Source organism: Strix aluco, chromosome 1 (assembly GCF_031877795.1).
Source record: "Strix aluco isolate bStrAlu1 chromosome 1, bStrAlu1.hap1, whole genome shotgun sequence".
In the NCBI taxonomy this organism is placed as follows: domain Eukaryota; kingdom Metazoa; phylum Chordata; class Aves; order Strigiformes; family Strigidae; genus Strix; species Strix aluco.
This window is the reverse complement of record NC_133931.1, coordinates 44267835-44294026: the sequence shown is the minus strand read 5'-3', so window position 1 is coordinate 44294026 and position 26192 is coordinate 44267835. Positions and strand designations below refer to the sequence as shown.

Genomic DNA, 26192 nt, shown 5'->3' with positions numbered 1-26192 from the left:
TCTGCCTCATCTGTTGACACCTTAAATGCCAAGATTCGTGCAGGAAAAGGGATGGGCTGGGGGGTGGCTTTTGTGCTCAGGGCATGATCCTTTTTTCATATGTTGTGTTCACCTACCCCAGGAGACAGATTTCTATTTTCTTTTGAAGAGGTCTGCATCATTTTGCATCAGAACTATGTCCTGATACAAGAAGTGGTAGCTGTGACTTTTAAATAATCAGCCTCACTAAAGGCACCATTATGGCAACCAACAATGTTCTACCTTAAATCATCTTGACAATGCATTCTCTGTGCTGCCTATAGACTTGGAGGGTGTCCTCAAAACATTCAAAGCTGGGACAATATTCATGGTTAAGAAAAGTCCAGAAGCAGCCAAACAGGTGTGTACTTCTCTCAGAAAAGGCCTTTTTAGATAGACCTTTTGTACACTAGTTCTATCCTAGGCGCCTTTTAGGGGCCACACCTGAGAGAGAAAGTGAATTATCAATGACATTTTTTTAAAGAATCAGTGGTTTAACACTAATTTCTAATCAGATCCTACAGAAAGGAACAGCTCGCATGGCAGCTGTACTTTTCCCAGGGTTAATTACCTTTCACTGCTCTCTACTAATGAGTCAGCTGTTCCTGTCATCACACAACTACACTGTGTTCATCTGTAGCTCTAGCTGTGGACAAACAGAGTAGCTAGAGCCCTGTTTACATATTGGTGAGGTTTGTTGTGCAAAGAATTTGCAAAGCAGTTTAAAAAAAAAAAATTACGTAAAACTCCTTCCATTCCCGTGTCTCTTTTCATGAAAACAATTGCCAACACCATGTTCTCGAGGTTACTGAATTAATCAATAGAAATCTAAGGACATGAAAACTAATAAAAATTCATTTTTTGTAATATTGCATAATAGTTTATATAAGGAAGAGTAGATCTGTGTAGCTATCTAGATTGTCTTACCTGATTGTTGGGTGAGGATGTTTATTTATATCTTCTTGGTCTATGAACTAGAAAAATTCTTTATAAAATATTGTTTTAAGCAGTAGAATAGATAATAGTGCAAAAATTAATGCACTTAAAGAAAGAGTTTGTATTATTTTTATGGCAAATTCTAATGAGACAATGATTTAAGGCTTTCAGTAACCTGCTAATGTTTTTGCATCATTCTAGAAGGTAATTCAATAGCAAGTAAATAGAACACATTTTCTAGCTGGGGTGAACAGGAGGTATTCTTTATAGCCATATAAGATAAAGAGTGATGCTCATAGATCACTTTTATATGCCCTCTCTAAGGACTGTATAAAACTTGGGGGGTATTTAGAAAGGCTAACTGTAATAACAGGGAGGGGACTTACACTTGTCTTCCTTTTATTGTCAAGAAAGAAGGGGCATGGGCTCCTCCACAGCAGGAGTGAGTACCTACATTTAGTCACTAGTGGTTATTCCAGCCTTTTCATGGGAAGCTACAAAGACTGTGTCTGAAGACAGGCATTGTGACAGAGCTTCCAGAACTCAAGTCCCATTTGGGTCAACAATCAAAAAATGTTTGTTTTTCATATAACTGAGGACAGGACTCTAAGCTGGCACAGTCTTCAAAACACAGTTTTATGCTAAAACTGCCTATATGCAGATTGCCTTGATCTGGGCAGATTTCCTCAGGGTAAGATCTGTAGGTGTTAGCATAGAAAGTAAATTTTCACCATACACCAAAGGGACACCACACAGTACGTGTTATGTGAGAATGAGCTCAACTACTTGCAGTTGTTCTGCAAAAGGCCCATTCATGAAGATATTTTTGGAGGCTGAATTCCTTGCTTATCTGTCACATGAGATAATGGTAACTGACAAATCTAAGGCAGGAATTTGGTCATCTGAATATGATGATGGAAGAAGAAAGTTAAGCTTTCCAGGTCAGGACTAACCTTGCAGGCTTGGCAGCTCAAAATATGATAAATTTGCTTTTGAAAATACCAAGGTAAAAACACTGTGGGATTCCAAGGGATGACTTGAATAGTCATCTGAGAAATTAGTATACTTTCCTTTGAACATTACTGTAATGAACCACCTCTTTCTCTCAGGCACCTTAAGTTGTGCAAGCTGTATTGACAGCCTCAGACACTCAGAGTAATGTGAAAATGTGAGCTGTGTGGTTATGGTCTTTTAAAAGGCAGATATTTATTTATTGCTCTATTAGAAACAATTCTTCTGCTTGGTTTGGGAATTTTATGTGAAAGTGAATTTCCTGAAGGTGCATTAACTGGGCTTAATGATTCACAGAAACTTCTGATCACTCAGGTCAGGCCAGGGAAAACTGTCATTATGTAATGCCCATTTTGTCTCAGATTCTCCCTCTGCTCAAGAGATTATTCCTTCTTCAATCACACTGTATCTCACTCACTCCTAATGTTAAAAGCAATTCTTAGGGATAGCGTTAGCATTCTCCATCTACTCAAAGGTCTTCACCTGTTACTGGCTTGTCTTTTCCTGAGTACTCAAGAAGAACATTATGCTGCCTTCATCCACAGGCAGGAAAACTGGGAACAAGTCCTCTCCACTTGGTGAATAGGAAAACCTAATGCCTTGGACTGAGTTTCACCCTTTCCTGATATGCAGTCTTCTTAACTTGAACTCCATCAGTAACAAGGCTTACTAGCTCTCTGCTAGAAGTAGACTTCATGCTGTACACTTAAGCATCTGGGATGCTAGAAAACAACTTCTCTAAAGAGCCTATTGGGTTGATGATAGTCCTACTGCGGGGATGCCTCTTGGAGGTTCAGGAGGGAGGAGGCATACCTAATGACGTCTCTGAAAAATTTAGGGCCAAAAATCATTACATTTTCCATACTGTGCCCACTTAAAAACTTGACTTCTTTACTTTTAAAATATCATCAAAATAGCCATGCAACTTCTAAATTTAAAAGATAGGGATGATCATGCAACTAACAAATAAAACCCCCACAAATTAATAAGGAAGCAAGCTATATGACCTGAAGGGTATCCACAATGCTGTTTGAAGGCTGGCAATCATTGGTTGAAAGCAAGTTGCACTTCTTCAATATTACAGTATTATTCCCTGTGATTACAAAATAGTAGCATATTATTCACATTAATAACAATAAAAATAAGTGGTATTACTAATGTTGTTGCTACAAATAACATTGGACCCAAAGCATTCAGAGCTAAAGCTATTTATTCTTTCACACTATTCAAAACGAGATAGGGATATTTAAGAAAACACTTTTTAATAACAGCCACTAAAATGTTGATTGTGGTGAAGAAAACTATAAGAATATTATATGTGAGCAGGTTCAGCTTTTCAGGATAAATGTTAGATCAGTCTAAAGGGTTATGTTTATTGAACTGTTGTAAATCTATACAATAATGAACTTTGCATGCCCACGATTTTGGGCATGATTTTCATTGACTGAGTCTCATCTGTGGAAGTGTTACTGGAGACACATAGTTACTAACCCTTTGTAAAACTCATTGTTACAAAATTAGATCAAGCTGAGTGTAATCTTACAGCAGAGTTTACTACTGTGGCTATCCTCCTCTCAGAGAAAGAGTATGAAAAGGCAAAGGACTGTCAGAGACCCAGCTATGGCTCCCTGCTTCCAAGGCCAGCCTGTGCCTCCCATGTTATAGATTAAGGTAGTGTATAACCACATGTTGTTCCATAGGGACCATCCACTACATAAGGGTTAGCACAGCTTAGTGAAGCTCCATCCAGCTCTTATCCCTGAAGGAATTCTGAGTTGCCCACTTAGAAATACAATTTAAGCACTTTGCCTTGATCTGAAGAAACTTTGAGAACCTGTCCCTAGAGCTTTAAAGGATGAAGATCTGTTTAAAAAAACCCACACCTATGTGTTAAAGCTATGGGTATGGTAAATAATCCTCTAAAAATCAGAATTTGTGTCATCAAATCTCTTCAAACATGGAAAAACATAATTGAAATCTATGCAAACTATGCACAGCAACTGAAATTTTGAACTGAAAGCTTGCTTGTTGTTTTTAAGATAACATGAGGAGCATTGAAGTACTATAATCATGCACAGAAATAGCACAAAACCATCATCTAATCTATCCTTCTATTACCTCAAAGTTTGAAAAACAGAGTCTTGAAAGCCTGAGGAGAGAGAGAAATCACAGAGGCACCCCTAAGAGTGCCTACACAGTCCGAGTAGTGACCAATGGGAGACAGAAAATGTGAAGCTGAGTCTGGAAATGCTTCTATCAGCAGTATTTAAAAAAATTCATCTGGTTTAAGGTAGAAATCTCTACTGTATTTTGAAATGAATGGATATTGTCAAATATTTACGGCTTATTTCTTATTTTTTAAGAATTAGTTTTGAGAAAATAAAACCTTTTTTGAAAGAAATTATAATGACTTCTAAGAATAAATCAGGGAATCTCCCCCTTCCCCTTTGTAAATATCACATTTCAGGGGGAAAATTTGGTCATCTGAGCTGCACAGCAATATTCAGTTTTGCTATTCTGCTCTTCACTAATATCTGAATACACACTGAGTTTCATCAGTGCTGTGTATATGCAAGAGGAAACTCCTGGTCTAAGGTATACCACATTATTCATATCACTGTCTTGTATGAAATTGTGAGAAATAGTAAGTTTATGTGGAGACAAGATATAAGAAAAAATCAACTCCAGTTTGTAGGCTGGACAGGAAAGACAGGATTCACCTCCTTAACTTTACATGCCTGAAATGCAGATATATATTTCTGGGGTAGGTAGTAACCATTGGCTTCACATAGTCTCTGGGTAGCCTGTAGACAACCTGCAGCATTTCTGCCCCTGTGTAGATGTGTGATGTACCTTACTTACTTCATACATCTACTTCAGGGTGAGATGAATTACATCCAAGAAATGTCTCTTTCTTTCCACTGACTCTAAAAGGAATCTGGATGACTGGTGCAGGTTTAGACGCTTCCACTGTGCACACTGACATTTCACCAGAGGATTCCTAACCAAGGAACCTATGGCAATCGCTCAGCAGCATCTTACAGCTTAAATAACACGTACACTATGTGTCTCTGAGCTGTATTTTAAAATAGGGATGAAAAGCAAGAGAAATAGAGTCGGGAACCATCCTCCGGGAGTGAAGGCAGTGCCAGTCCTTGTAGGAAAGAACTGGCAAACAAAATGAAGCTGATGAAAAAATAACAGGGAACACTAGTGAATGGTGTAAATTGAAGAAGAGGAGAATTAGCCACAATTTTGAAATGAGCAGTGTGGCTTCAGAGACACAGGAGAATCAAGTGTCAAGAGGCACAGAAAGGAAAAGGTCAGCAAGATATAACAAATAGTTTTTATCTAGATATAGAAGAATGAAGACAAATTCTAAGCACAACAGAGGGAAACTGAACTCTAAGAGTTGGTATGGACAATATTTTATAAAGGAATAAAAGTTTTCCTGATGAATAGATATGTCACATGAATTAGTGTCTAATAAATGGACAGTGTCTCTCAGCTTGAACTATTATTATCTGATACTGAATACAGTAGTTTTCTTAAGTCAACGTTTGTTATTTAAGCTTATCTGTTGCTTCATTTCCTGTGAACTATTGTATACTTGAGAAACCTAATGTCACCAGTGACAGTGGCTCTGCATTTAATTTTTTTTTTGGTTTGTTTTAATCATACATAATGCCGCATGCCCTGTTCTATTTGGTGTCTTCTGTTCAGTGCCAAGTTTTCAACCATAAAATTAAAGAAATTAAAATCCAAATTTCTTCTAGCAACTTTTGCTGGCCTTTGGGAGCCAACACGATCCAGATTTTCAAAAATGAAAATGTTGTGCCTACATTGCCTACCACAAACATGCCCTTTTTTCAGCATGTAAGGTGAGTGTTTAGGCAGAGAATTATTGACACAATTATTTGCTTGATTTGTGAGTGTCAACCAGGAATTTTTCACATGAACTCAGTGAAACATAGTTTAAAAAAAAAAAAAAAAAAGCCTTTATGTCTTGTTTTCTTGATTTTGTGTATTTATTCCAAAGAAAAAAAGTCTTGGGAGTAAAATTCATCATATCCAAACAAAAGACTGGCAGCTTAAGTAAGTATATGAACAGGGGGAAGGGAGACTTATTTCCTGAGTTTCAACAGATGTCATACTTAATTGGTTGTGAAATAAACCAGAGCTACTCTCGGCCTGTTTCCCTAGTTTCAGCTGTGAAGACACTTTCAAACATGTGCATTTCCCTCCTGCTTGTCATAATGAGGGTGTGGGGTGAGAATCAAACCTCCAAAAGGAGTAAAGCAGCATGCATGCTGCATACAGGCCTTCAGATACACTAATTAAACAGAAGTGAGAGTTGCATCTTTTGTTCCTATGAGATACACATCAATACAGCATTAAGCAAGACACTTCTGTTGAGGGGTGATTGTCTTTGCCTTCTGCTAGTACAAGAAAGTCACTGGACTATCCCATTCTGTACCAAGTTTTTCCACCTTCATGTATTTTCTTTCTTAAACACCATTTTTCCCAATTCAGAGCACTGACAATATCCTACAATGGGGAAATGTGATTATTTTTATATTATGACAGAGAGAGCATCTCCTAGATTTACTTTTTTCCCTTGTGGATGTTTTCTGCTAGAAGCAACAGAGTAACACCACATATAACACAACAACAAAAAAAAAAAAAAAAAAAAAAAAAAAGAGAAAGAATTGTCAAGTATAAAATAGTTTGGCTAAACATGGTGAAGGACACAAGAAAACACAGAACAAGACTTCTCATAGACAAGAAAGCCAAACATTTGTAACTGTGGCTAACCACCAGTTGATGGTAAGCTAATATAAATAAAGGCATGCATTTCTAAATGACTAGGGCAAACGCTCATACCTTATTTTATGTGGCACTCAAAATTAAAATGCTCTGTTGAACTTCATGGGAAAAAGTTAGATATGTGATAGATGCCTGTCTGTGAAACTCAGTGAGACCAAGTTAAAGTAAAAAAAAAGGAGAATAGTGTTTATTAAAACATTTCAAATAGAAATATAATGGGAAATGCATAAAAAGGAAAATTAAGGCCAAGGTCAAATATGTTTAATTCACCTGTGACAACCAAACTGAACAATATTTGTTCTTTTAGTTTAGACTTGGAACCCAGATCCCAGGAGTGCTAGGAGAGAGCTTTAATCCCTTGAAAAAATTCAAATTCCCAAAGTGCGTGATGGAAACCAGTATAATCCTTCCTGAAGTCAGAAATAAAATAGAAATTACTTTCTTTGCTATTAAAATAAGAGCAGTCATCACGATCTTTATTCTTTTAATGTTTTACAGGTCTGACTTTTGGCGGATGACCTCTCTTGTTTGTCCCTACATGTTTTCCAAAATATAAAAGTGAAATAGAGTCCCAAGGGCACTGTACTTGAAAGGTTATGAGAGTTAGAGAATTTTAACCATGCCTGCCAAATCAGCAGATGGCTTGTGATTATAATTATATGCATCAATAAAACGAATAATCTTTACAAAATTTGAATTTCTACTAAAGTAAGGGATTTAGTAAGCAGATGCAACAGAATGCATTTTCTTTAACCCTTTTTGTAGACAGTACTGTTTCTCACAAAAATAATGGGAAAGCTCTCCATAAAGTAGCTTGACCATACACTTGAGCCTTAAGTATATGCTTCTTTTGACCAAGTGTCAATGTTATTTAGAGTGATTTATGTGTTCAGTTGCACTTTGTTCACTAAATGTCGAATGCTTATATATAGGATGATTCTCATCAGACCCATACTTCAAAATGGTGTTTAATTTTATAAAATGTTAGAGATACAATGAAAATGTCAAGTGTACTCAGTCTCTTCATTTGTATCATGATGGTAGTTCTTTCTGTTTAAGATTTGGTGCTTTTTGATGTGTTGTATGGAGGCTGAGTTTACCACATTGTTAGGGAAGAAAATGTGTTTTCCCAAAATGTGGGAAATTTATTAAATGTTTTGTGGTGTTTGTGTTTTTGTTGTTGTTTTTTATCACGAGAAATTGAATTACATAAAAGAAAATAAATTAATACAAAAATGACAATCCTGGATTTCTATGACCTTACTTTCAAAGTTACTTTTGTAACAAGACCTAGACTGTATGTGTTAGACTGTGTCAAACTTCTGCCTGAAGTAGGAGAAAATCACACAGTAGAAAAATTAAACAGAACAAACAAAAGGTCCTCTAAGCCCGGTCTATTTCTGGACTGCATCATAAAAATGTTATTTGAAGACATGATGGAAATATCCTATACTCTTCTGATATAACAAGGAAGAAAACATTTGAGAACAGTAATAAGTACATTTAAAAAAAAAAAAAAAAGTCTGTTTGGGATACTGTAGCTGCCTACCTATAGTATTTTATCATTTATTTTATTCAAGCATTTAAATGTGAACTTTTATTTGAAGAAGGTATGTGTGTGGGGTTTTTTAACTACGTTAATATCTCTGATGTGAACAGTGCAAAACAGTGTTTTGATGCTCATTAAAAAGTGGATTTTTACTTCAGAAATGACAGAGCCATTACTCTGTATCATGTAAATCCTTCTTAGCATAAGGATTATTGACCTGATAGTCCATAACGGTGCCTTTGGAGCCATTACTACTTTGTTGTGGCAATCCAGCTGCTGTACATGTGCTCTAAATTGGGGGGTGGGGGGGGTGGGCACCGAAGGTGTCAAATTTTCTCCTGAGATTTAGGGAACTGACCTAGTGACTCTTACTATCACCTGAAGAAACACAGTTAAGAAGAAACTGGGATCTCTGATCCTCACATGAAATGATATTTTGGAAAGTTCCAAAGCACTTTTTTAAAATCTAATGCCTCATGAAGCAGAGTTCAAATACATGCCTTTAAATTAAAAGCTATCTCCTTTGAATCAAAGTTCCTTAATGGAGGGAAAAGTTCACATATGAAGCCAAACCTGAAAAATGAGCTAGCAAATGTTACCTAAATCTATTAAGCAAATCAATAAACCCCTCGTCTTCAAAATACTTACACACCCGCTTTACTGTATTGAAGTGAGACATCAACCTCACCTCAGTGGAATCACTCGTGTGTACAAATGCTTGTAGACCTACCCAAGAAGGTAAGCCCCATTTTCATTATAAAGTAACTTTTGCTGTTAGATTTTCACCTTTTTTGAACCAGGAAGTTGCTAGTGTTATTATAAGTCTTCCATGAACATAAATGAGAGCAATTCTCCTCCAAAGAGATTTTATGCAAGTACTAAAAAAAGTTAAGAGGGAGACAATATTTTTTATCACTAATTAAACAGTATCTTTAGTCTGAAGTGATTAAAGATAATTAAAATTCAGAAGCACTGCTTCTGCTTATGCAGTTTTTAATAATCCACAACTCTGCACACATAAACTACAAGGCGTGACACAGTCCCAGTCATATATGTATACTTCCAAAATTAATTTGTTAAGTAACATATAGATTTTGGTCTAGATGCTCCATATAGATATGGATGTAGTAGAATATAAAGTTTACTCTGCATGTTATTTGCTATGTTTTGTTTTGGAGTGACAGAACCAGGCCTTCGGGATGATTGTCTGTGATTGACCTTGGAGATATCTGCTCATGAGGAATATCAGATATGTTGGGATTACTGGCTTGAAAATCTATAAACGTGCAGAAAACTGAATTAGAATTATTCAAATCAACTGTATAATGCCATAAACTTTTTCAGAACGACGCGCATAACTTACACTCTTGTCCCCTGGAACTGTGCACAAAGATATGGACAAAGGCCTTATGCTGGATTGTAAAGTCAAAAAAGTCTATTTCTAAAAAGCTGGTGTGCTGCATAGTTTATCAGGGAGATCAAATGAAAGACATTAATTATCAGAAATCATGTTTTATTTTCCTTTTCTCTTAGGTGTACCAAAGAAATGACAGACAAGAGAAAACAAAAAAGTGAAGCTCTGAAAAACTACTGAAACTTACTGTGGCTCGACCTGTCGGATTACAGTAGCAGTATGATTTTTGTAGCACTGCTGCATGTGCATTACCCCTATGAAATCACTCTCTACTTTTAATAGGGTAAAGGACATCTGAACTTATTATTCACTGATGTGGTGAATGCTGAAATATCAAATACCCTTCACCCTCATTCACGTAGGTATGTAAAAAGCATGATGACTGTGTGATAGGGATGTGCTCATTTTTAAAAGCTGTGTTGATGCACCTGAATATAAAATATCCTCAAATCTTACCTGTTAAAATGAACTGAAAACTTAATATCAATTAGCAAAGTTCAGAGCAAAACTGTGTTGTACCACTGTAGCTTACTAAATCTCTGCTGTTCAATTCAATTAGGTATAAATTACAGGATTTAGCTGAGAAAGCAAGCTTGTTTTCTGATGCATGCATATCATATTTTCTGAGATAACATAAAGAAAACATGTTGCTGAGATGCATACACCTTAAAAATATGGAAAATAAATTTAAATACAAAGTTTTACTCATGTCCGGTTACTTCTTCATTAAATTTCCTAAATTGGAATTATTGGGAAATGCAAAAGCAAACATAACTGTTACTTAATACATACTGAGTTTCAGTGAACTGGGATACTATATAGGTGAACATAGTTTTTTGCATATGTACACTTTTTATATAAATATGCACATGCAGATTCATATATATGCATTCACACACACCCCCTTTGCAAGGAATCATCAAATGCATATGTTAAAATATCACATTTTGTCTTAGTTTCTATAAGGTGTGATGATACTTGTATTGTCCAGGCAGTAAAAAAGATGTCCCTGGGTAAGCGACATATCGTAGTGAACTGACTTCTGTGACCTATGCAGAGTTTTAATTAAGTGAACAGGTTATCCTGACACATCTAAATACACATATATTGATAAGTGTTTTCCCAAATTAAATAACTCTTCCAAAACAAAACAAAACAACAAAAAAACAACTGTAATGCAGGCTGATATCTAAACCCCACTTCTTTAACTGTCTCTTTGAGAAAGCATTCTTAAAACATATGGTTTTCAGTGGTTTTGGGGGGGTGGGAAGAAGCATTACTTAATTCACACAGGCATCTTGCAATAATATCATGTCGGTTTGAACCTAACATCCCCTGAGCTCCAAAGTGCAAAGCAGACAGAAACATTTTATCAATGCAAACAAGACTTTCTGGCAACTTCCTGTTGCCATTTTTCAGCAAAATAAAGGGTCCTGAGATACTAAACTGAAACACTGCTAGAAAAGATTTTATCATTGGTTACACAGGCAGGCACCTGCTTTTGTATCAGCTGAATATTTGGCTGCTGTGCAAAGAAAAAAGGTAATGACTGTGTAACTGTTTAACAGCAATCTTCAACTCTTTAATTTCAGCTCACGTAAAAGACAACACTGAGAGAGATATCATGTAAAAACCTGTTTTAAAAAACACCCCAAAATTATAGTAACAATTTCATTTATATCTGCATAGTTATAAAAACTGTACCAGGTATTTAGCGGTGTAAGTAGCTGGCTAGTGGATTGAAATGTGTATTCATACATATAACACATTTTCAGCAGATTTTTACAGAGAAGTAAAAAGAAACTTTCTGTCTGTAAAGTTCATCAGACATTAATGTACATCTGAGGCAGTGCTTATTGTGTGGCAGTTCTTACAAATAATATTTCATTACACTGTAATTGCAATATCCAGTTCACAAAACATACTGTTTCACGTTACTTTCGGAATTCCAGAAACTTTTGTAAGCTGGCGAATCAGACAGAGAGAAAAGGAAACAAACAAACAAGAAACAAACCCAACCTTGATTCTAGAGACATTTTTCTCCCCTTCATGAAGTGACAGGGGGAAAAAAAAAAATCCTTTCATTATGACCTACTTGTCTAGAAACGGACTTTCAACCCCATGGTTAGGCTAAGATTTGCTCTACTTTCTCCCTAGGGCATAATTGTCAGACTGACTTACCGTGTGCCTTTTAGCCTTTGTTCTGCCTCTCACGCTGACATCAGGGAAGCAGTGATGTAGAATAAAGCAGGGGTGGGCTAGGTTAGTCCACTGTTTGTGTCGTTGTGTGGTGTGCAGGGACACTCTGTGATACTCTAGTGAGCTGCTAAGCTTTTTTTGTAGGCTTTGTGTCATTTACTTAACGACCAATCTCATTAGCTGCCAGGGTACAATGGGCTGATGCATTTTCTATGTACATACTCTACACAGTGACCCTCAAGGTTGCCGAAGGTCTATTTAATCAGTCAAAATGCTGAATATATTTGCAGTAAATCACTAAAAAAAAAATACGGGACCACAGAGGTATCTCATGAGGGTTTACTCTTTCCTGGGAGTTATTTGCAGGTAATAAACTGATAGGAGTTGTAGGCAAAAGCAAGGGCAAAGAGGGAAAAGGGCACTCACTGGGTTTGCACTGGTCACCTTTAATTTAGGGAACCTTGGGGGCCCTGCATATTGCTGTGTCTCTGCTTGTTAATTTCTCCATGCAGTTCATGCTTCAGTGTAATCATGTTATCACAATTAAACCCCTTTAAATAAGAAGAGCAGCACTAACAAAATACACAGCCTTTCACACATTGGGGAGGGGATATGTGTGTGTGTGGTGGGGTGATATTTATTTATTAACTTCCTTACGACAGGCAACCTCAGGGCTGGCGTCTTTGCATTTCTAAACTCTCGTCAGTTACAAGGTAAAACCCTTTTAACTCTTATGAAAAATTAAATGCTGAAAAGCCCTATGAATCACGACAGCTGTCCATAAGTAACAGGGAGAGTTCTATTGTCCAACTTGTCCCTGGGTAAAATGAATACTTTACAGCAGAGGCTGTTCAGCTTGGCTAAAGAGTATGGGGAGAAGGGGAGGAGGTCACTGGAGATTTCGCACACTAATTTAATCTGGGAAAAGGACAGGCACTGCATCTCACTTGAACAGACTGGCGGCAATCTGGGCTCCCACAGAACTATCTCCTTTTGCCTGTGCTCTATTTATTCCTTATCTCTGTTTACCAACCGCTAGGTCCCTTTCATTCACACCACGAGGCCGTTCTCCTACTATCAGTCAGCAGCTGACACTGTGGAAGAGCCTCAAAGGCAAAAAAAAAGGGATCAAAACTAAACCAAAGCTGTATAAACAATGCAACAGTAGAAGTAAATGCATAAATCCTAATTCTTAACCCAACCCACAGGGTGCGAACAGAACCTTTATAGTAAATCCAACAAACCCACCACAGTGAGCTATGGGCTACAGAGGAAATGGGAAAAGCCAAATATCATTCATGAAATCACCATCTCAAGCAGAAACATTGAAAAAAGGCATTGGCAGATTTTTAACTGGTTTCAGGATAACAGGTTCATCAGTTCTGTATATGCCTCAGCAAGTAATGAGGTGCACATTTACCTGTGTTCCTGATATAAGGTGAACAAGAGCCTTTGTCACTTGACTATCTCATGGTAGATAACTTTGCACTCACTGCTTGTGATTTAGATTAAAAGAAGTAGAGGCAACTACTTTTTTAAAAAAATCTGTATCTGGAGGTTGTGATAATTTGGATAACTTTATAGCTAGGACTTAAATGTCAAGTTGTTATTGAAGCATTTGTCCAATTAATTTTGCCTTTAAAACTCAGTATTTCAATATTGCCCTTTCTCAGTCCTTAGTTTATACTTTTTCTTCTTACTCTTACTCTAAGTTTTTAACACTTATTATGAAAAGAAAATGGGTGAAAACAGCAAAGATGAGATGAAGCTTGTGACTCTAATAGCAAAGGAAAAGAAAGTAATAAACTGTTTACTTTTGGCATTCTGGTTTTGGATTATTATGGTGACTTAACTGTGAATAAGTTCATTTTCTAATTTTAATGGTACCTTATTTTGTTTTCCTGAACTGACTTAATTAGAAAGAAGTTGCAGATATTCATAGAAAGACAGCAATATTGTTTCAGTGAAACATTCCAGCTTTTTAAACCTACACAATCTGTAACCTCCAAAGTAGGGATGTTCCTCCCAGAAGAGAACTTCAGAACTGTTATCAACTTTTCGAAACGTAAATATACCCGTTAACAGCATATAGTCAATATACTGTCAACTTCACGATCAAGATCATTATAACAATAACAAAGAAAATGTTCCTCATTATCAAAGATGATCAACTGGACCTAATTTCAGTTTTGATTTCCACCTATGTGCATTATGAGCAATGAAGTCTTTACTACTTGGATCCTTTTTTCCAAATGAATTAATGAATTAAATTTATCCTTTCACCAGCTGCTAGGCAGCAGATGGAACCATTTCTGAAGCCTTGTTGAATTCAATCCATAAAACTCATTTCCTAGGATTAGCAGTCCAAAGTTTCTTTTAATGTTTATATACCGCTTGGGATTTTGAATTTCATGATGTTAAACTTTCAATTTAACTATTTTTTTCATTTCATATCAAACAAATATGATCGTTTGGATTTCTATAGCTTTGTAACCACACATTTCAGGTCACATAAGGACAAGAATTCATTTCAAAAGCAATCAAGTAATGCAAGATTGGGATCTGGGGTTTTTTTTGTTTGTTTTGTTTACATTACGGCACTACCATAGAAACCATTTGTGTTATACTCAAAGATTGATTTAGACTGGAAAAGTTTTATTATCTGTTACTTTGACAAAAACCTTAACATAAAAATTTAGTTTTAATAGGCAATTTGTGAAAGTTATTGTGATCTGAGGGTGTATGTGCTATTCACAGAAACATGACATAAAAATAAGTTTTGTGTACATATTTTTTATAGTTAACATCAACATAAGGTTTGTCTAGTTCTGAAGAGAAAAAAAACAGTAGCAAATGGTGGAAGTTTTGTGAACACTTCAGCAAACATTTTTTTCTGTACAGTAGCAGGAAATATTAATCAGCTGCAGTACCCTGGACAGCTCCTTTTCTTTCATTTTAGATTTTCTTACCTCTGCTACACACCTCTGAAACAATAACCAGAGATCAAGGGACTTCAACTGTAATTTCATTCACAAAGGTCCCTATTTATAGGTCTTTGAACAAACTAAATTATAATTTAACGAAAGTTTCTACTTATTAGAAACATAGAAAAGAAAAAGCAAAACAAAAATACGCCCTCTCCTGCTCAGCTTTCAAAGACATGTTATATTGAAAGTCTCAAGAATAAAATCTCATGATGTCAAAGTCTTCCTGTTATTCAACAAAGTAAATAAAACTAAAAAAAAAAAAAAAAAAAGTGATTCGTTGTTGTGTATAACAGTGATTTCCGCTAATTTGGCACAAGAAATCTATATTAATCTAATAATGCAGTAAGCCAAGAAGGCCACATAATAATAATTACCATTGAGTAATTGAATATTTAGAAGGAGGAGGAAAAAAAGGAAGACTGGTAATCTTAGCCTGCAGGCATGAAAGTACTATAATACGCAGATGATATTTACAAGTAAAAATAAAATGCTCCAAACTGGGAACTTAAGAGGCAAAGCCTATATTTAGAAATTCCTCATTTTGAATCTGGATTATCTGTTAGCCACCTTATAACAGAAATATATTATTGTCTCAGAGAAGGCTTTCATCACAAATGCTGTAATTTTCCCCAAGAATTACAAAACCATTGCACAGTGAAACCAAAGAAGACACATCTACGCAATTAACTTAACTAATTTAATTGACAAAAGAGATAATAAATGGTCATTCTGTATTTTAAAAAGATCCTTAACTAACAAAGTTCACCCCATATAGTTTAAGGATAAAATCTGGGATTTGTGCTTTTATAGTCTATTAAATGAAAAATTAACAGCACCTTGCAGAAGATTGTCTTGCTATTTACATATGAAGGAAGACAAACATCTGAACTAAGTGCTTTGTTAAAGACAAAAGAAAGTCAGAGAGAGAGAGAGAGCTATTGCTGATCAGAGTGTTAAACAGACTTTCTCTAGCATCAAATGCTATTTCATAAAAATCATCCTCCTGCAAAATGTTGTCCCAAAAGGTCCATTTCATTCTTCAACCTTGCCTGATATTACTGTCATTTAACTTTTTAAAGATTTTCCTGACACAGACATTCATTCTAAAGTACAGTATTTGCTTTTTTAATCAGAAGCTCTCAATTCACTCTCTGAATCCCAAATAATTTAAAAGACTGAAATGTCATGCTTTGAAGGACCCTTTTTCACTTAGAGTAATGCTATTAAATATATTGATCAACAGTCTTCATTTTAAAAACATTACGCATGATTTTAAAGCATTCTAAAACATCATGAGAAAGCTCTTTGGTGTGTAATACATAACTGCAAGTGAACCTGCATCTATCGAACAGTTTCTACAAATACATTGGTCCCACTCTCTCCCTCTCCCGTCTTGTTTTTTTCCCCTCTCTTTTTTTCAATGGTAGTATTTAAGTTCAGTAACTTTTCAAAATGAGAGGAAAAGTGTTCTTGTGATCATTTCCTCAAATCAAATAGCTAGAGCTGCAAATTTGCACAATTGTAAAATGTATATGAACAAAGGCTTTACTGAGGCAGTATAAATGCAATTACACCATGACATTTTGTTCAGAAAGCTTTCTCAAAGCAGCTACAAGTAGCTATTTTTTAATTGAGGCCCAAAATAGCATTTAAGATAATGACCAAGCATACATTGTGGAAGAAACAGTATTAGTGTCATTTAAACAAAAAGAAAAGTTTTCAAAGAGCATTTTAAACATGGATTAAAAACCCTCAAACTTCTTAATACAAATCTCTCAAGCTTTCAACATTGATATATGGACAGGATTTTTTGTTTTTTTGCAAAATAAGAGCACAAACAATAGAAAAGACAGAAAGTTACTAATAGTACAAGTTGCTTAAACATCAATGGGTTCAGAATAGTGTGAAAAAGTTGTTAAACTTACTTTATTTTTGTTTCCAAAACTTATATGTTTCTCCTCCCTTGTGTGCTGAACTGTGCACTAAAGCTGTGTCTTTGAAAGGTAGTTCCCATGATATGACATCCAGTGCCTTTGACTGCCTAGAGATAAGCACCTGCGTTTGTGTCCCCTCTTTACGTCACACCTCCCTATTCAAACCTTCTCAATATGATTCACATTTGCACATCAACAGCCTCATGCGCATACACAGATTTTTTTCGGCTCTGGGCCCAAAACTTTCACTTTAATTTTCATCACATGATTGCTGTGGCATATGTCCTTCCAAACCTCCCATATATCAGTCATCATGCAAATGAGATGGAATATCACTCCTCTGCAGCAGATGGCCAGGGATGATAACAATGGCTCAACAGAGGAGATTCAATGTCCCTGACTTTATCGCCACGGCAACAACAACCTAAAATATATGTAATGGAAGTGGTGCTTATTAATTTTGCAGGCTCGAGTGTTCTGATTTTGTGAGTGAATGGGCTGAGTTAAAAAGGGGGCTGTGTCCTCCTGCCTCTAGAAGACTATCTATAAAAGCCAGGGACCTGGAAATTATTTTCAGTGACTAAGAAGGCAACAGCCTAGCAATTATTTGAGTAATTAGGTGTAATTCCTCCCTGTAGGCCTTGTACCCTCCTGTGCTTGTTTCACAGAAGCTTGCGAATTAGACAGGCACAGATACTGAAAAGAAAAGTGCCTCAAGATATAGCAGGAGAGCTTGCAGGAACTAAGCTTCAGTGATATGACACTTGGCCTCCACCAGGCTTGGTAAACAGAAGCCCCAAGCCATAAGTAAATAGAGGCCCCACTCCACAAACACAGACCAATTAAAATTACAAAGGCAGCCACACTTCTGGGTGGGGCTGGGGGGAAGCTTTATTCTGCCATGGTCTCACTGTGAGTTGCACACATAATGGTCTCTGAGTTCGGAGCACCAAGTACTGTATTTCCACTGCTATCTGTCACTATCAAACCCAAGCACAAGGCTCTCTTCAGGCTGTGAATTTCTCCCTAGGGATTTATCATGTGCCTTTAAGGAAATGTTTCAAAGTGAATTTTCTGTGTGCCTTCGAAATGCAAACCAGAGAGAAGAAATAAATGCAGCAATTTACTATTTATCTTCAACAGATTAACAGGAAATAGTGGGGATCACCATTTTACCTCTGAGCAAACAAAATATCCACAGCCCCTCATCACCCAGTTCATGCCAAAACTTCCACATCCTTTAATATTTTGAGCATGCGAGTACCCATATGATTCTTGAGAAATAAAGTTCAGCTATGAACTGTATGTTTAACTAAGAAACTATATGTACAGAAACGGTATGTCTTTTGTTCTTTTCCCCAGGGGAGACCTTAGAAAAATAGAGAATCCTTTGTCTCCCTCTGCAGTAGAGGGGAGGATGTTTAAGTAAAACTGACAAAACACTCTGGGAAGTGGTGGCCTCATCATGTGCTAGAGATTTAGTGCAGAACTGGACCAAGGAAACTTGCTACCCCTCACATGAGAGAATTCCTCAGAATTGATGAGATTGTTGAAATAATTTGCACTCCTTTCCTTGGAACCCACACACATTGAGCAGAAGTGGTGTGTAAATTTGAAGCCAGAGAGGAGGCACCAAGTGACATTACACCCCCCGGAGGAAAACCGGGTGGTGAGACAACACTTGAGGCAAGTGATAGAAAATTCCAGAGGCAGTGATGGGCCTGTGGATCCTCCTCCTGTTTTGGGAGAGCTCAACACACCTAGGCATTGCTCATGTTCTGTATTAGCATTTCCAGTCTTCAATTTTTGTGAAGGCAAATCCTCCACGTAAAAAAAAAAAAATGCAGGCAATTTCTGTTCTGCACCAATATTGTAAACTTCCAGAACTATTATTTACTTATCATATGCTTAAACAGTGCCCAGCACTCTTACCTTCTTCCACCCTGCACCACTCATGAATGTGGCTGTTATGGTGAGCTGAAGACATGAGTGTGGTCCAAGCCTATGCAAAGCTCTGAAGCTCCTTGTTAGTGGATCTGTAGTTGGACAGAAAGCCAATACACAGAGTACTATAGGAATGATGTTTTCCTGACAGCTTGTGTTATTTATGGGACTGGCCACTGTCTTCTGAACCAGATGGAGCTTTTTTCCTTTTTTTTTCCTTTTTTTTTTTTCTTTTTTTTTTTTTTTTTTGTGATCTGCTGTGCATGGGCCTAATTGATCATGGAGTGAGACTGGCATTTAGGTCACTGTCTTTATATTTTCCAGTGTTAAGTATCATCCTGGGTTGTGAACTGTCTCATCTTAAAGGTAGAATTCATTTAACAAAGCTGTTCAGATCCTCTCACATCACAGGAAGAACATGTGATGAGAGAATGAGTAAAATTTGTAGATATAGATTATCTTTTCCTGTCTGATTCTTATCTATATGGTTGTAGTGCTATGCATATTAAAACCTGCTTGCTGAAAAAAGGATTTAGAAGATATTTCTCACATTCCACTGAGACACATAAGTAAGAAAAAAAAACCCTTTGTCATTAAATCAATCCTAAGTAAGTTCAGATTTAACAGAACTTTGCTTTTTGCATGGTTTACAATCCAGTAAGTAATGATAAACTGGTAAAGATTGGATTGTTTGTGTTGAGAATTCATTTAAATAACAAAATATGTACTTATGATGTAAGTGCTTCAAAGTTAGCAAAACTTTAAGTTGCAAGTCATCCTATCTTGACCCTCTAAGCAATAAGAGGCTCAAAGTTTACAAGAATAAGAAAAGGATACAGAAAGAGTTAAATTATCCCTCAAACTACTCACCTGGGAAAAAATGAAATCTAATAGGAGAGTGATGACTTGTTGCAGAAACACAAATGAAATAAATGTGCACTTCAATATGCACTAGGTACCATTCAGTCTTGTGGTGGTAAGAATTTGTGTGGATCTAATACTAATACTCAGGTACCAGACTTTATAGTCTTCTATTAATAAATAAAATACTCTTCAAAGAGTATAAACAAAATTGTAAATGAATGGTGTAATATACCAGAAAAAACACAGCAAAGACTGACAGAAAAAACTTCCTTGTAGACTGTACAGCAGTTATTTGGCTGCTATTCAAGTTCATGGGAAACTTCAAAAACAGCACGGAACTTTAAATTAGTACTATGAATATTGTACTGAATAGTACTAAAATTGTGAATGTTTTCACCTGAATTTAGCTTATCTTCACAGTTAGGAAGAAGAGACTGCTACAGTAAAAAAAGAAAGTTTTCATTCCTCTGCAGAAATAAATGTACTTGCTGTATTCCTACATATTGCCAAGCGATACTCCAGATCTAATTTAAAAAGACAAAACTTGTTTATGATACAGACTTCTGAACAAAGTAGAGATGCCTAAGAGACCTCACAAGAGGAAAAATAAACAGTAAACATAATTATAAAGAAACTTCAACATAACAGATATATTTCTACTTCTAAGAACAGCTATTAGCTCAGCAGAATCATAACTGAACAGTCTGGAAACAGAGAGGTAAAAGAAATAAAAGAGACTACATGAGATGTATTGGATAGCAGGCAGTATGGGAGATGAATCTTGATTCTTCACAAAGAGATAAGGGAATGAAATATTCTCTGCTGGTGCCAGTAAATTCATTGCATGTGTTGGCATCATCAAGCACCAAGTGCAGAGTCATTATAGACAATAGTGTTGGCAAAGTTGCCAAACCCATGTAGCACCTGGTTGAATAAAAATAATAAATCAGCCTGGAGTGAGTTATGTTAGCAGGCTTGTGCTGAGGAAAACTGCCTAATACATACATAGCAGAAAAACTACAAGTCGTTAAGCATTCAACTTTGAAATGACATTTTGAAAATGTGCTAACCATGTTTGTACATCATATTACTTCAGAAGTGTCAATTTAGAGGAATAAAAAGAATGAAGAAGAAAAGATACCTGACCTAATATTAACAAGGGAATGATTATCCAAATAAACCTATATATTGGCTCATGGAATGTTAAGGCTTTCAGCATGCTCTCTGTGAAATACTCCATTCACTGAAATAACAGAAAGATTTCATTTTCTCTCTAGTTATCTTTTTTCTTAAGTGTTTATTTAACAGTACCCTAGAGAAAGACAGCGAATTTTGGAGTACTCCTTTCCTGTTAGTTGATTCTACCACAGAAAGCTGGAAACAGATATTTCAGGTGAGTTTTCTCAAAGCCTCTTAGTACAGGCATGCACCCAGTTCTCTTAGGCTTTCTATAAAAATACTCAGGGGACTGTGGACAACTCTCTATTTAAAGGATGAAAAAAGTCATTCTTAATGGATTTTGTTGTTGGGATTGTACCTCACTGAAAGGGAGATTAGAATATTGCTGTTCTGAGTTACAGTTCTATGAAATTCAGGCTGATCTAAAACTGAGAAATGAAAATATTTTTCTCTTCGCAGTCTTATTTACTTTAATATATAGCCTTAATAAGTAACTGAAAGCAGTTATTTAATAAGCACTGAAAATTAGGTGCAGGTGATGTCAAATATGGATTAAGTCTTTCAGAAAAAATCCCATAATAGGGCTAAATATTAAGAGTAACAAATTTTCCTAGCTCTTGCTGCTAATTAAAAAAAGCCCTGAAACACATCTTTCTCCAATCATCGTATTATTAAATGCATAAATAAAAAAACCAATAATGATATTGCTGCTGTGGTAAGAAACTTTTGATTATGGATACTACCAGATTTTCATTTGCTATTTAGATAGCTGATCAGACAGAAAAATTCTTTTGAATCACAATGTCAGTTCATGTCATAATTTAGTAGTTTTCAAGTTATATAAGTCTTGACTCAAAAAGCAAAAAAAAAGACTCTGCTTTAGGTCAACTTTATATTAGAGAACTTTTGACTTCTAAATTACTGATCTGATTTCTGCCTATTTTATGTATGTATGTGTCATTCCTAGCTTTCGGACACCATCACGAATGTTGTTAGAAGTAGGGGTGACACCTTTAACACCTCCAGTGTTAGCCTTTGAAAACTGTATCATGAGAGTATTTCAAGCATCGGAATAAATCTTGTTTGGTAAAATCATTCTTTCCAACAGAGAAAAATGAGCCCTGGAAATCTTAACAAAAAGCTCACTTATCTCATTGTCCATGTAGTCCTGAGAAGTACAAAACTCAGTTGTATAAATATCCTGGGCTGTGCAACTGTGTCTTTACTTCAGTTCCCTTCATAACTTTCCTTAAGGCCTTTTCACTGAAGCCCACCTGTGGCCCTCCGAGTAGCAGCATTCCCGGTTCTCTTCAGGAAACATCCCTTCTCTGATTTGGACTTGTCTGCAGGCAAGATCCTGACTTTGTTCCTGTTGCTCACATACCAACCACCCTTTTCCAGAACAGAGAAATCAACTGGTAAACCTCATCCACTGAACACCTGCCTTTCAGCATAAATTCTTGTCCTCAGAACTCCCTAGGCTTCCAGCTGTGGTTATCCAAAGGTTTTTTATTCTGATAGCCATGTTTTGGGAAAGTGTCTAGGCAACCTCTTCTGCTGCTTTCTCAGCAACATACACAAAACTCCAACTATTGCCATCAATGTCTTACCTGATCCCTGACAGCTGCTTCGTTCAGGGAAACCCTGCTCATCACTTTCTGTTCTCTCTGCTTATGTGCAGAACATACTTATTATGCAAAGAGAAGCTTAATAACACTGTAGAAATAGTGATCTTAGTGTTCCTGGGTTTTAATAATTCCAAATGGCGAAGCAAAATTCAAAAGGGTCTGAACATTAATTATCACAATGAAAACAGCTAGTTAAAAAAAGATTTTTTTAAAGTATATTGTGTGGATATAAAGAGATAAAATATTAGCATCTTTTTACTTCTTTTGCTCTCGAGTATTTTGACACAGGAGTAATACATTTCCTACTGCTCCTAAATTTCAAGGATTTATTTTATAGATATAACCTACTGAAAACAGTCTGATTTGTTCAGGAGAACCATCTTCCTAGTACAGTTTTTTCTATTATATTTTTAAAACCTTGTTAGATTTCATTGTTAAAATCTCTAAATTTATAGTGCATTTTTTAAAATAATGCAATGGTCTTGCAATATTATTAAAACTTTGAATAACTTTACTATAGTATGTTCAAAGAATCAAGTTATACCATAAGACACGCAATGATCACACATGCACATCTTAAGCATTACATGAAAAGAACCTGCAGTCAGATTCACCTGTGTATGCAATATTGCGTATATAAAGTCACAATTGCATCTAAGTTTACATTCTGATGCATCTTGTCAGCATTTAAAAGTACTGTATTAATACATTAAATAATTACAATTCTTAATATTATAGCAGTGTACAACAAACTTTGGGCTGTCCAAACACCCTATAAATAGGTACATGAAAAATAATCTCTGATTTCAAGTATCTATGCACAAATGCATTTTTATATAAACTCATAAATGCACATATGCAACTTTCTATACATAATACAAGGAAGCCTTCAGGGAAGAAAAAATTTGTTCTTTCTAACACTGAAGAGATCATTTGAATAGAATGGAAATAGTACTATAAACCTTCTCTAAACAGTTTACACAAAAGTAAGGGATAGCCATAAATTTTTTTTTTCTTTTTTTTTTTTTTCCCCTCAATGAATCAATGAGATCTGCAAGAATGCCAGGCCTTTAATCATAAAGAATTTAAAATGCTTAGATCCAGAATGGGATAACAACTATCTGAAAAAGGAGGGAAGTATGTTTCCATGGACTATGCTTGCTTTCTTTTCTTACACAGTTTGTTGAACAGCCTACATGGCCAGAGGCTATTCTGGACCTAATCCTAGAAAATGAGCCAAGCATGATAAATAAGGCTGAATGCTGGGAGTGGCTAGTGTTCACCACAGTGTCATTAGGCAATCTCTACACTGCGGTCAGTAGCATTCAGTAACTTAGTATATGTTTTTTTCTGGCCTTTCTAACAGCAGTCTTTTCATTTAACACTCAGTCATTCCTTCTGTGCTGGAAATTTCAACAAAGAATATGTGGACAGCTCCAGAAACTAAACGCTTACCCAAAAAATCCAGATAGATCAACATGTGCTTTATACTTCACTTTGAGGTATATACCACACTAGGAGATATGAATTGATTTTGAAAATGTTGATCAGATTGCCCAGTCCTATGTCTCAAGAAGTCACCAGCAAAATATTGTTACTGTCATCACCAAGAGAAAAATTAGGCCCATCCCTCCTAATAGACAAAAAAAAGGAATAGGACTGTTTTGTCAAATTATTTGTAAATAATTTCAACTACTAAGGGCAGATATGGTAGCAAAAAAATAAAAAGGAAACATTTTGTCTTAGTGACTTAAACTTTGTAACTGTAAAGAAATGTTTTCTCAATTTTGAACAAAAAATTAAAATTAAAACCTAATCCTCCCACCTCACCAAATAAACAAAAAAATCCTCATCTATTCTTCTTTTCTTTTGGAGAAAATATGGTAATTTGTATTCCAATTTTTCAAGCCAAAGTTACAGGGGGCTAAAATAGGGCTTATAATAGAAGTTGATTACAACCCTAACTACAGAGGGGCTACTGCCTTTCCATAATAAAGAGCTGTGCATTTCCAAGGAGAGAGGAGAATGCTGCTCTGCATGACTTCTTGCAATTTTGCTTCTTTAAATTAAGGTTGTGTCTTGGGAACTTTCTTAGTTCTTTTGCACATGAAGTTTGATATCTCACTTCATGTGGTTTTAATTTTGATCTAGCACACCAACATTTTGCAGTTGATATATTTTAGAAATGGGGAAAAAAATATGAAGTTTTGCACTTTGTCAGATCTGTGATCCTAATTTAGTTTGTTTTTTCTTTTTCTTTTTGTATGAATCATATGAAAAGGCCATGCAGGCTAAAGCAGCAATTTAAACATATTTGGATTTAGTTTGCTTGCTTTGTATTGTCTTCTTGCTTAACGGTAGAATGATTTTTGGCTGTTTTAATTTCAGTCTGGAATGAGTGCTGGCTGTTTTTCTTTTTTCTGGGCATAAAATGGGGGAGACCACAGAGACAGTGTCAGGAATGTAAACTGTGATCATAATAACCTGTGCCCAGGTATGAGATTATTAGCCTCGGTTTCTATTGCACAAAGGTTTAACCAGCATTTAATGTTTTTTAGTTGCCTGGATGCTTCACCACCATTAAAGGCTGCTGAAAAACTAAACCAACAGCAAGTAAAAGAATGAAATTATGTAAAATAATGAATTATGTAAGCATAAATTTAGATTGTTTTTAAATATTTAAAAGTTTTTTTTTTTTCCTAATGTCTTCATGAGTGCAAAAGAGATAAAATTTGAGAAAATGGACATCCATGGAGCAAAGATTTAAGTGCATATAAATCCAGACATATACCCTGGTCTCCAAAACTTTGATGTAGATTCAACTCCATTATCTATTACTCCATTGCTACTAATATCTGCAAAAACCCATCACGCTAACATTTGTGTTATGTCTATGATTAGTGAACCTAATACCTTAAAATGTTTTCATTATACTGATAGGTCAGAGCATCCTTCCAAATTTAAGAGCCTTGCATTAAGGCATTAAATTTAAGAGTCTACCATACTTGCAAGCACACCTACTGAGTATAAAGTCTCTTACCTTTTTAGGGACACTAGGCAAAAAGTTCACTTGTACAAAAGACAGGGTTTTTAATCATAGACTCTTTGGAGCAGAACTATAATATGCCAATGAGTATTGCTGAAAGACTCATGCATTTTAATTCCTTTCTGCAATACTAAAATCTTAAGTGACTGTGGAGGAAATTAGTTTAAAAATTTAATTCTCACACACACACATTAATTGAAATGATCGAATAAAGAACGGTATCTGAAGACAAAATGTACTTTAAAAATGATTTTAGCATCTAAAAGGTCTGAAAGATAATCCACACTGCATTTTGACACCTGATTAAATAGTGTCTCCTAACATTACTGCCTAAACATGTAACACATGTATTTTGTGACCGTGTATTCAGAGTACTGTCTTTCATGCTAAACTTATCTTTTCCAAATATTAATGAAAACAATAATATTGTTGTTCAAAAACATTGTTTGGAAAACAGGAGTGTAGCATTTCATACTTCGAAAGGGTGCTCTTACATCACTAGCAATGACAACTGGAATAATGCTTTTTTTGCATATCCAAGAAGAGTATTTTCTTTCTGTTTTAGGCATTCAATGAAAAAAAAAATCTATCAGGTCATGAACAAAGAGTAAAACTTGTTTTTCTCTTCAAATCTATGTGTGATTAAACATGTGAAA

At 35.8% G+C, this 26192-nt stretch overlaps 1 protein-coding gene across 16 annotated transcripts in view; it reads right to left on the bottom strand.

The window, feature by feature from the left end:
- Positions 1 to 26192, bottom strand: part of ST18 (ST18 C2H2C-type zinc finger transcription factor) — a 173700-nt gene that overhangs the window by 85206 nt on the left and 62302 nt on the right. For 2 of the 16 annotated variants that reach the window (XM_074819380.1, XM_074819441.1), the window contains exon 1: positions 16867 to 17032. The exons of 11 other annotated variants lie outside the window; for them this stretch is intronic. The gene's annotated coding sequence lies outside the window, so the exon portion shown is untranslated. Of the gene's footprint in view, positions 1 to 2972; positions 3051 to 11936; positions 12029 to 16866; positions 17033 to 26192 lie in introns of those variants that run through there. 3 more of the 16 variants (XM_074819421.1, XM_074819387.1, XM_074819412.1) reach the window with 3 other exon arrangements.